The sequence below is a fragment of the Chiloscyllium plagiosum genome, unplaced genomic scaffold (genome assembly GCF_037043375.1).
Source record: "Chiloscyllium plagiosum isolate Xiang-an unplaced genomic scaffold, Cpla_swu_hap1 HiC_scaffold_224, whole genome shotgun sequence".
Lineage (NCBI taxonomy): Eukaryota > Metazoa > Chordata > Chondrichthyes > Orectolobiformes > Hemiscylliidae > Chiloscyllium > Chiloscyllium plagiosum.
Window position 1 is genome coordinate 252,501 of NW_028270363.1, and position 10,000 is coordinate 262,500.

Below are 10,000 nucleotides of genomic sequence, written 5' to 3' on the forward strand. Positions count from 1 at the left end.
TTAGGCTCAGTACAAATCAGTAACCAGTGACACTTAGAATTTTTTAGGCTCAGTACAAATCAGTAACCAGTGACACTTAGAATTTTTAGGGTCCAAACTGTGATGGGAGCGAACTTGACTGCTCATACCGACTTTGAGTGCTCGAGGCCGGCTAGCCCAGCCGGATTTGACCCGGTGGTTACAAATCAGTAACCAGTGACACTTAGAATTTTTTCGAGGCAGTACAAATCAGTAACCAGTGACACTTAGAATTTTTTAGGCTCAGTACAAATCAGTAACCAACGACACTTAGAATTTTTTTGAGTCAGTACAAATCAGTAACCAGTGACACTTAGAATTTTTTTGATGCAGTACAAATCAGTAACCAACGACACTTAGAATTTTTTCCAGTCAGTACAAATCAGTAACCAGTGACACTTAGAATTTTTTCGAGGCAGTACAAATCAGTAACCAACGACACTTAGAATTTTTTTGAGGCAGTACAAATCAGTAACCAGTGACACTTAGAATTTTTTAGGCTCAGTACAAATCAGTAACCAGTGACACTTAGAATTTTTTCCAGTCAGTACAAATCAGTAACCAGTGACACTTAGAATTTTTTAGGCTCAGTACAAATCAGTAACCAGTGACACTTAGAATTTTTTAGGCTCAGTACAAATCAGTAACCAGTGACACTTAGAATTTTTTCCAGTCAGTACAAATCAGTAACCAAGAACACTTAGAATTTTTTTGAGGCAGTACAAATCAGTAACCAACGACACTTAGAATTTTTTTGAGTCAGTACAAATCAGTAACCAGTGACACTTAGAATTTTTTTGATGCAGTACAAATCAGTAACCAACGACACTTAGAATTTTTTCCAGTCAGTACAAATCAGTAACCAAGGACACTTAGAATTTTTTAGGCTCAGTACAAATCAGTAACCAGTGACACTTAGAATTTTTTAGGCTCAGTACAAATCAGTAACCAGTGACACTTAGAATTTTTAGGGTCCAAACTGTGATGGGAGCGAACTTGACTGCTCATACCGACTTTGAGTGCTCGAGGCCGGCTAGCCCAGCCGGATTTGACCCGGTGGTTACAAATCAGTAACCAGTGACACTTAGAATTTTTTCGAGGCAGTACAAATCAGTAACCAGTGACACTTAGAATTTTTTAGGCTCAGTACAAATCAGTAACCAGTGACACTTAGAATTTTTTAGGCTCAGTACAAATCAGTAACCAACGACACTTAGAATTTTTTTGAGTCTGTAGAAGTCAGTAACCAAGTGCATTTTTGAATTGGTTACTGACTTCTCCTTTCGAGTTGCGGCTGTGGTTGGCTTCAATTAGTCGTGGGGGCTTAATTATCGCCCAGGGGAGCATGCCCCGGTAGTGTGGCCGGGGACGGAGTGCCTTTTGAAGGGGGTGTTTCTGAATTTGGATCCTTTTTGAGTAGCATTGTCGGATGGGTGTGATTTTGAAGGGTGTGTTGGCCGGCGGTGGGGTCAGGCTTTGGGTGAGTGTCCCGCCTTCGGGAGCGGACCGGCCCCCGCGTTCGGGCCGATTTTCGTGCATTTCCCAAGTCGGCAAGTGGTCCAAACTGTGATGGGAGCGAACTTGACTGCTCATACCGGCTTTGCGTGCTCGGGGCCGGCTAGCCCGGCCGGATTTGACCCGGTGGTTCAGCCGAAGGTCTCGACTTTGAGAGCGGACCGGCCCCCGCGTTCGGGCCGATTTTCGTGCATTTCCCAAGTCGGCAAGTGGTCCAAACTGTGATGGGAGCGAACTTGACTGCTCATACCGACTTTGAGTGCTCGAGGCCGGCTAGCCCGGCCGAATTTGACCCGGTGGTTACAAATCAGTAAACAACGTCACTTAGAATTTATTTCAGTCAGTACCAATCAGTAACCCGTGACACTTAGACTTTTTTAGGGTCCAAACTGTGATGGGAGCGAACTTGACTGCTCATACCGACTTTGAGTGCTCGAGGCCGGCTAGCCCGGCCGGATTTGACCCGGTGGTTACAAATCAGTAAACAACGTCACTTAGAATTTATTTCAGTCAGTACCAATCAGTAACCAACGACACTTAGAGTTTTATTCAGTCAGTACAAATCAGTAACCCGTGACACTTAGACTTTTTTAGGGTCCAAACTGTGATGGGAGCGAACTTGACTGCTCATACCGACTTTGAGTGCTCGAGGCCGGCTAGCCCAGCCGGATTTGACCCGGTGGTTACAAATCAGTAACCAACGACACTTAGAATTTTTTTGAGGCAGTACAAATCAGTAACCAGTGACACTTAGAATTTTTTAGGCTCAGTACAAATCAGTAACCAGTGACACTTAGACTTTTTTTAGGGTCCAAACTGTGATGGGAGCGAACTTGACTGCTCATACCGACTTTGAGTGCTCGGGGCCGGCTAGCCCGGCCGGATTTGACCCGGTGGTTACAAATCAGTAACCGACGACACTTAGAATTTTTTTGAGGCAGTACAAATCAGTAACCAGTGACACTTAGAATTTTTTAGGCTCAGTACAAATCAGTAACCAGTGACACTTAGACTTTTTTTAGGGTCCAAACTGTGATGGGAGCGAACTTGACTGCTCATACCGACTTTGAGTGCTCGGGGCCGGCTAGCCCGGCCGGATTTGACCCGGTGGTTACAAATCAGTAACCAAGGACACTTAGAATTTTTTAGAGGCAGTACAAATCAGTAACCAACGACACTTAGAATTTTTTAGGCTCAGTACAAATCAGTAACCAACGACACTTAGAATTTTTTCCAGTCAGTACAAATCAGTAACCAAGGACACTTAGAATTTTTTTGAGGCAGTACAAATCAGTAACCAACGACACTTAGAATTTTTTTGAGTCAGTACAAATCAGTAACCAGTGACACTTAGAATTTTTTTGATGCAGTACAAATCAGTAACCAACGACACTTAGAATTTTTTTGATGCAGTACAAATCAGTAACCAAGGACACTTAGAATTTTTTAGAGTCAGTACAAATCAGTAACCAGTGACACTTAGAATTTTTTTGAGGCAGTACAAATCAGTAACCAGTGACACTTAGAATTTTTTCCAGTCAGTACAAATCAGTAACCAACGACACTTAGAATTTTTTTGAGGCAGTACAAATCAGTAACCAGTGACACTTAGAATTTTTTTGAGGCAGTACAAATCAGTAACCAGTGACACTTAGAATTTTTTCCAGTCAGTACAAATCAGTAACCAAGAACACTTAGAATTTTTTTGAGGCAGTACAAATCAGTAACCAGTGACACTTAGAATTTTTTTGAGGCAGTACAAATCAGTAACCAGTGACACTTAGAATTTTTTCCAGTCAGTACAAATCAGTAACCAACGACACTTAGAATTTTTTTGATGCAGTACAAATCAGTAACCAAGGACACTTAGAATTTTTTTGAGGCAGTACAAATCAGTAACCAGTGACACTTAGAATTTTTTAGGCTCAGTACAAATCAGTAACCAGTGACAATTAGAATTTTTTCCAGTCAGTACAAATCAGTAACCAAGAACACTTAGAATTTTTTTGAGGCAGTACAAATCAGTAACCAACGACACTTAGAATTTTTTTGAGGCAGTACAAATCAGTAACCAACGACACTTAGAATTTTTTTGAGTCAGTACAAATCAGTAACCAGTGACACTTAGAATTTTTTTGATGCAGTACAAATCAGTAACCAACGACACTTAGAATTTTTTTGATGCAGTACAAATCAGTAACCAAGGACACTTAGAATTTTTTAGAGTCAGTACAAATCAGTAACCAGTGACACTTAGAATTTTTTTGATGCAGTACAAATCAGTAACCAACGACACTTAGAATTTTTTCCAGTCAGTACAAATCAGTAACCAGTGACACTTAGAATTTTTTTGAGTCAGTACAAATCAGTAACCAGTGACACTTAGAATTTTTAGGGTCCAAACTGTGATGGGAGCGAACTTGACTGCTCATACCGACTTTGAGTGCTCGAGGCCGGCTAGCCCAGCCGGATTTGACCCGGTGGTTACAAATCAGTAACCAGTGACACTTAGAATTTTTTCCAGTCAGTACAAATCAGTAACCAGTGACACTTAGAATTTTTTTGAGTCAGTACAAATCAGTAACCAGTGACACTTAGATTTTTTAGGGTCCAAACTGTGCTGGGAGCGAACTTGACTGCTCATACCGACTTTGAGTGCTCGAGGCCGGCTAGCCCGGCCGGATTTGACCCGGTGGTTCAGCCGAAGGTCTCGACTTTGAGAGCGGACCGGCCCCCGCGTTCGGGCCGATTTTCATGCATTTCCCAAGTCGGCAAGTGGTCCAAACTGTGATGGGAGCGAACTTGACTGCTCATACCGACTTTGAGTGCTCGAGGCCGGCTAGCCCGGCCGGATTTGACCCGGTGGTTCAGCCGAAGGTCTCGACTTTGAGAGCGGACCGGCCCCCGCGTTGGGGCCGATTTTCGTGCATTTCCCAAGTCGGCAAGTGGTCCAAACTGTGATGGGAGCGAACCTGACTGCTCATACCGACTTTGAGTGCTCGGGGCCGGCTAGACCAGCCGGATTTGACCCGGTGGTTACAAATCAGTAAACAACGTCACTTAGAATTTATTTCAGTCAGTACAAATCAGTAACCATCGACACTTAGAATTTTTTTGAATCAGTACAAATCAGTAACCAGTGACACTTAGAATTTTTTAGGGTCCAGACTGTGATGGGAGCGAACTTGACTGCTCATACCGACTTTGAGTGCTCGAGGCCGGCTAGCCCGGCCGGATTTGACCCGGTGGTTACAAATCAGTAACCAACGACACTTAGAATTTTATTCAGTCAGTACAAATCAGTCACCAGTGACACTTAGAATTTTTTAGGGTCCAGACTGTGATGGGAGCGAACTTGACTGCTCATACCGACTTTGAGTGCTCGAGGCCGGCTAGCCCGGCCGGATTTGACCCGGTGGTTACAAATCAGTAACCAACGACACTTAGAATTTTTTCGAGTCAGTACAAATCAGTAACCAGTGACACTTAGATTTTTTAGGGTCCAAACTGTGATGGGAGCGAACTTGACTGCTCATACCGACTTTGAGTGCTCGAGGCCGGCTAGCCCGGCCGGATTTGACCCGGTGGTTCTGCCGAAGGTCTCGCCTTCGAGAGCGGACCCTGCCACCGTGTTCAGGCCGAGTTTCATGCATTTCCAACGTTGGGAAATCAGTAACCAGAAAAACTTAGAAAAAATGCCCAAAAAGAAGAAATCAGTAACCAGAAAAACTTAGAAAAATGCCCGAAAATGAGAAATGAGTAACCAGAAAAACTTAGAAAAATGCCCAAAAAGAAGAAATGAGTAACCAGAAAAACTTAGAAAAATGCCCAAAAAGAAGAAATGAGTAACCAGAAAAACTTAGAAAAATGCCCAAAAAGAAGAAATCAGTAACTAGAAAAACTTAGAAAAATGCCCGAAAATGAGAAATGAGTAACCAGAAAAACTTAGAAAAATGCCCAAAAAGAAGAAATCAGTAACTAGAAAAACTTAGAAAAATGCCCAAAAATAAGAAATGAGTAACCAGAAAAACTTAGAAAAATGCCCAAAAAGAAGAAATCAGTAACTAGAAAAACTTAGAAAAATGCCCGAAAATGAGAAATGAGTAACCAGAAAAACTTAGAAAAATGCCCAAAAAGAAGAAATGAGTAACCAGAAAAACTTAGAAAAATGCCCAAAAAGAAGAAATGAGTAACCAGAAAAACTTAGAAAAATGCCCAAAAAGAAGAAATCAGTAACTAGAAAAACTTAGAAAAATGCCCAAAAATAAGAAATGAGTAACCAGAAAAACTTAGAAAAATGCCCAAAAAGAAGAAATCAGTAACTAGAAAAACTTAGAAAAATGCCCGAAAATGAGAAATGAGTAACCAGAAAAACTTAGAAAAATGCCCAAAAAGAAGAAATGAGTAACCAGAAAAACTTAGAAAAATGCCCAAAAAGAAGAAATGAGTAACCAGAAAAACTTAGAAAAATGCCCAAAAAGAAGAAATCAGTAACTAGAAAAACTTAGAAAAATGCCCAAAAATAAGAAATGAGTAACCAGAAAAACTTAGAAAAATGCCCAAAAAGAAGAAATCAGTAACTAGAAAAACTTAGAAAAATGCCCAAAAAGAAGAAATCAGTAACTAGAAAAACTTAGAAAAATGCCCGAAAATGAGAAATGAGTAACCAGAAAAACTTAGAAAAATGCCCAAAAAGAAGAAATGAGTAACCAGAAAAACTTAGAAAAATGCCCAAAAAGAAGAAATGAGTAACCAGAAAAACTTAGAAAAATGCCCAAAAAGAAGAAATCAGTAACTAGAAAAACTTAGAAAAATGCCCGAAAATGAGAAATGAGTAACCAGAAAAACTTAGAAAAATGCCCAAAAAGAAGAAATGAGTAACCAGAAAAACTTAGAAAAATGCCCAAAAAGAAGAAATGAGTAACCAGAAAAACTTAGAAAAATGCCCAAAAAGAAGAAATCAGTAACTAGAAAAACTTAGAAAAATGCCCGAAAATGAGAAATGAGTAACCAGAAAAACTTAGAAAAATGCCCAAAAAGAAGAAATCAGTAACTAGAAAAACTTAGAAAAATGCCCGAAAATGAGAAATGAGTAACCAGAAAAACTTAGAAAAATGATCAAAAATAATAAATCAGTAACCAGAAAAACTTAGGAAAAAACACTTAGAAAATTTTTCAGCAAAGTGTGAAAAATATTCTAAGTGTCAGCGGAGGAAAGTGCCGAAGCATCGGGAAAGATTCACAAACTCGCGCCGAACATGTGTTCCGAAGTGCCGCAGGAACTGTGTGAATTGAGCCCGGCAAATGGCCAACTGTCATTTTGTGTCTGCAGCCCGAAAACTTTAACTTTGTCTGTCGCGGAAGTCCCGAGCGGGAAAAATCCAAACGGTTTTGCGGGGATCGAGTTCCAGAGCGATGCAGTCAAATTTGAAATTCAGACCCATTCAGTGCCACTTGCATTTGTTACACAGTGAGGTTGGCGGGGTACCCGGAGATTTCTGGGAACACGATTTTTAGAACAAAATGGCGGCGCGGGACCTTTTTGAAAGGCATCCGAAAAACGGTTCCACGGGCATAGCACTCTAATGGCGGGTATGAGTGCATGCTGGAGAGCTCTTGGAAGTCGAATTTTTGACACTTTGTCAATTTTTTGACAGAATTGCCAAACTCTCCCTGTCTGTTCTAAGAGTCGGTCAGAGACCTGTGTGGAGGTCTCTTGACACGATTGGAGGGCGGGCAATCCCCACGTTGACTCCGGCCGTCCCTCCACAGGCGCTCGTGTCCAAAATGAAGGCGAGAGACGCGAGTGGCCTGGTTCCCTTGGGTGCTGCCAGGAAGGATGCGGGCTGACCCTTGCCTGAGCACTCCCTAAAGCCTCTTACGAGTCGAGGGCCGGCCTCGGGCGCCGCACGACCGGCTCTGGGAGTGGGTGGCCGCTATTGTGAATAGGCTGGTCCTTCCCGCTGCCACCCGGCCAAGTGCGACGGCTCTGCCGCCCTGCGGTGCTCGTCACCCAGGTTTGGGGAACTCGGTCAGAGGCTGTGGCGGGGGGTCTCTTGACACGATTGGAGGACGGGCCATCCCCACGTTGACTCCGGCCGTCCCTCCACAGGCGCTCGTGTCCAAAATGAAGGCGAGAGACGCGAGTGGCCTGGTTCCCTTGGGTGCTGCCAGGAAGGGTGCGGGCTGACCCTTGCCTGAGCACTCCGTAAAGCCTCTTACGAGTCGAGGGCCGGCCTCGGGCGCCGCACGACCGGCTCTGGGAGTGGGTGGCCGCTATTGTGAATAGGCTGGTCCTTCCTGCTGCCATCCGGCCAAGTGCGACGGCTCTGCCGCCCTGCGCTGCTCGTCACCCAGGTTTGGGGAACTCGGTCAGAGGCCGTGGCGGGGGGTCTCTTGACACGATTGGAGGACGGGCCATCCCCACGTTGACTCCGGCCGTCCCTCCACAGGCGCTCGTGTCCAAAATGAAGGCGAGAGACGCGAGTGGCCTGGATCCCTTGGGTGCCGCCAGGAAGGGTGTGGGCTGACCCTTGCCTGAGCACACGTTAAAGCCTCTTACGAGTCGAGGGCCGGCCTCGGGCGCCGCACGACCGGCTCTGGGAGTGGGTGGCCGCTATTGTGAATAGGCTGGTCCTTCCCGCTGCCATCCGGCCAAGTGCGACGGCTCTGCCGCCCTGCGGTGCTCGTCACCCAGGTTTGGGGAACTCGGTCAGAGGCCGGTGCGGGGGGTCTCTTGACACGATTGGAGGACGGGCCATCCCCACGTTGACTCCGGCCGTCCCTCCACAGGCGCTCGTGTCCAAAATGAAGGCGAGAGACGCGAGTGGCCTGGATCCCTTGGGTGCCGCCAGGAAGGGTGTGGGCTGACCCTTGCCTGAGCACACGTTAAAGCCCCTTACGAGTCGAGGGACGGCCTCGGGCGCCGCACGACCGGCTCTGGGAGTGGGTGGCCGCTATTGTGTATAGGCTGGTCCTTCCCGCTGCCATCCGGCCAAGTGCGACGGCGCTGCCGCCCTGCGGTGCTCGTCACCCAGGTTTGGGGAACTCGGTCAGAGGCCGGTGCGGGGGTCTCTTGACACGATTGGAGGACGGGCCACCCCCACGTTGACTCCGGCCGTCCGTCCACAGGCGCTCGTGTCCAAAATGAAGGCGAGAGACGCGAGTGGCCTGGATCCCTTGGGTGCCGCCAGGAAGGGTGTAGGCTGGCCCTTGCCTGAGCACACTGTAAAGCCTCTTACGAGTCGAGGGTCGGCCTCGGGCGCCGCACGACCGGCTCTGGGAGTGGGTGGCCGCTATTGTGAATAGGCTGGTCCTTCCCGCTGCCATCCGGCCAAGTGCGACGGCTCTGCCGCCCTGCGCTGCTCGTCACCCAGGTTTGGGGAACTCGGTCAGAGGCCGGTGCGGGGGGTCTCTTGACACGATTGGAGGACGGGCCATCCCCACGTTGACTCCGGCCGTCCGTCCACAGGCGCTCGTGTCCAAAACGAAGGCGAGAGACGCGAGTGGCCTGGATCCCTTGGGTGCCGCCAGGAAGGGTGTGGGCTGACCCTTGCCTGAGCACACGTTAAAGCCTCTTACGAGTCGAGGGTCGGCCTCGGGTGCCGCACGACCGGCTCTGGGAGTGGGTGGCCGCTATTGTGAATAGGCTGGTCCTTCCCGCTGCCACCCGGCCAAGTGCGACGGCTCTGCCGCCCTGCGGTGCTCGTCACCCAGGTTTGTGCAACTCGGTCAGAGGCCGAAGGTGGAGGTCTCTTGACACGATTGGAGGACGGGCCATCCCCACGTTGAATCCGGACGTCCCTCCACAGGCGCTCGTGTCGAAAATGAAAGGCGAGAGAGACGTGAGTGGCCTTGGTTCCCTTTGGGTGTTGCCAGGAAGGATGCGGGCTGACCCTTGCCTGAGCACACCCAGGTTTTTGCAACTCGGTCAGAGGCCGGGGCAGAGGTCTCTTGAAACGACTGGAGGGCGGGCAATCCCCACGTTGAATCCGGCCGTCCCTCCACAGGCGCTCGTGCCGAAATTGAAGGCGAGAGAGGCGAGTGGCCTTGCTTCCCTTGTGTGTTGCCAGGAAGGATGTGGTCTGACCCTTGCCTGAGCACACCAAGGTTTGTGCAACTCAGTCAGAGGCCGGGGGCAGAGGTCTCTTGAAACGACTGGAGGGCGGGCAATCCCCACGTTGAATCCGGCCGTCCCTCCACAGGCGCTCGTGCCGAAATTGAAGGCGAGAGAGGCGAGTGGCCTTGCTTCCCTTGTGTGTTGCCAGGAAGGATGTGGTCTGACCCTTGCCTGAGCACACCAAGGTTTGTGCAACTCAGTCAGAGGCCGGGGGCAGAGGTCTCTTGAAACGACTGGAGGGCGGGCAATCCCCACGTTGTATCCGGCCGTCCCTCCACAGGCGCTCGTGTCGAAAATGAAAGGCGAGAGACGCGAGTGGCCTTGGTTCCCTTGGGTGTTGCCAGGAAG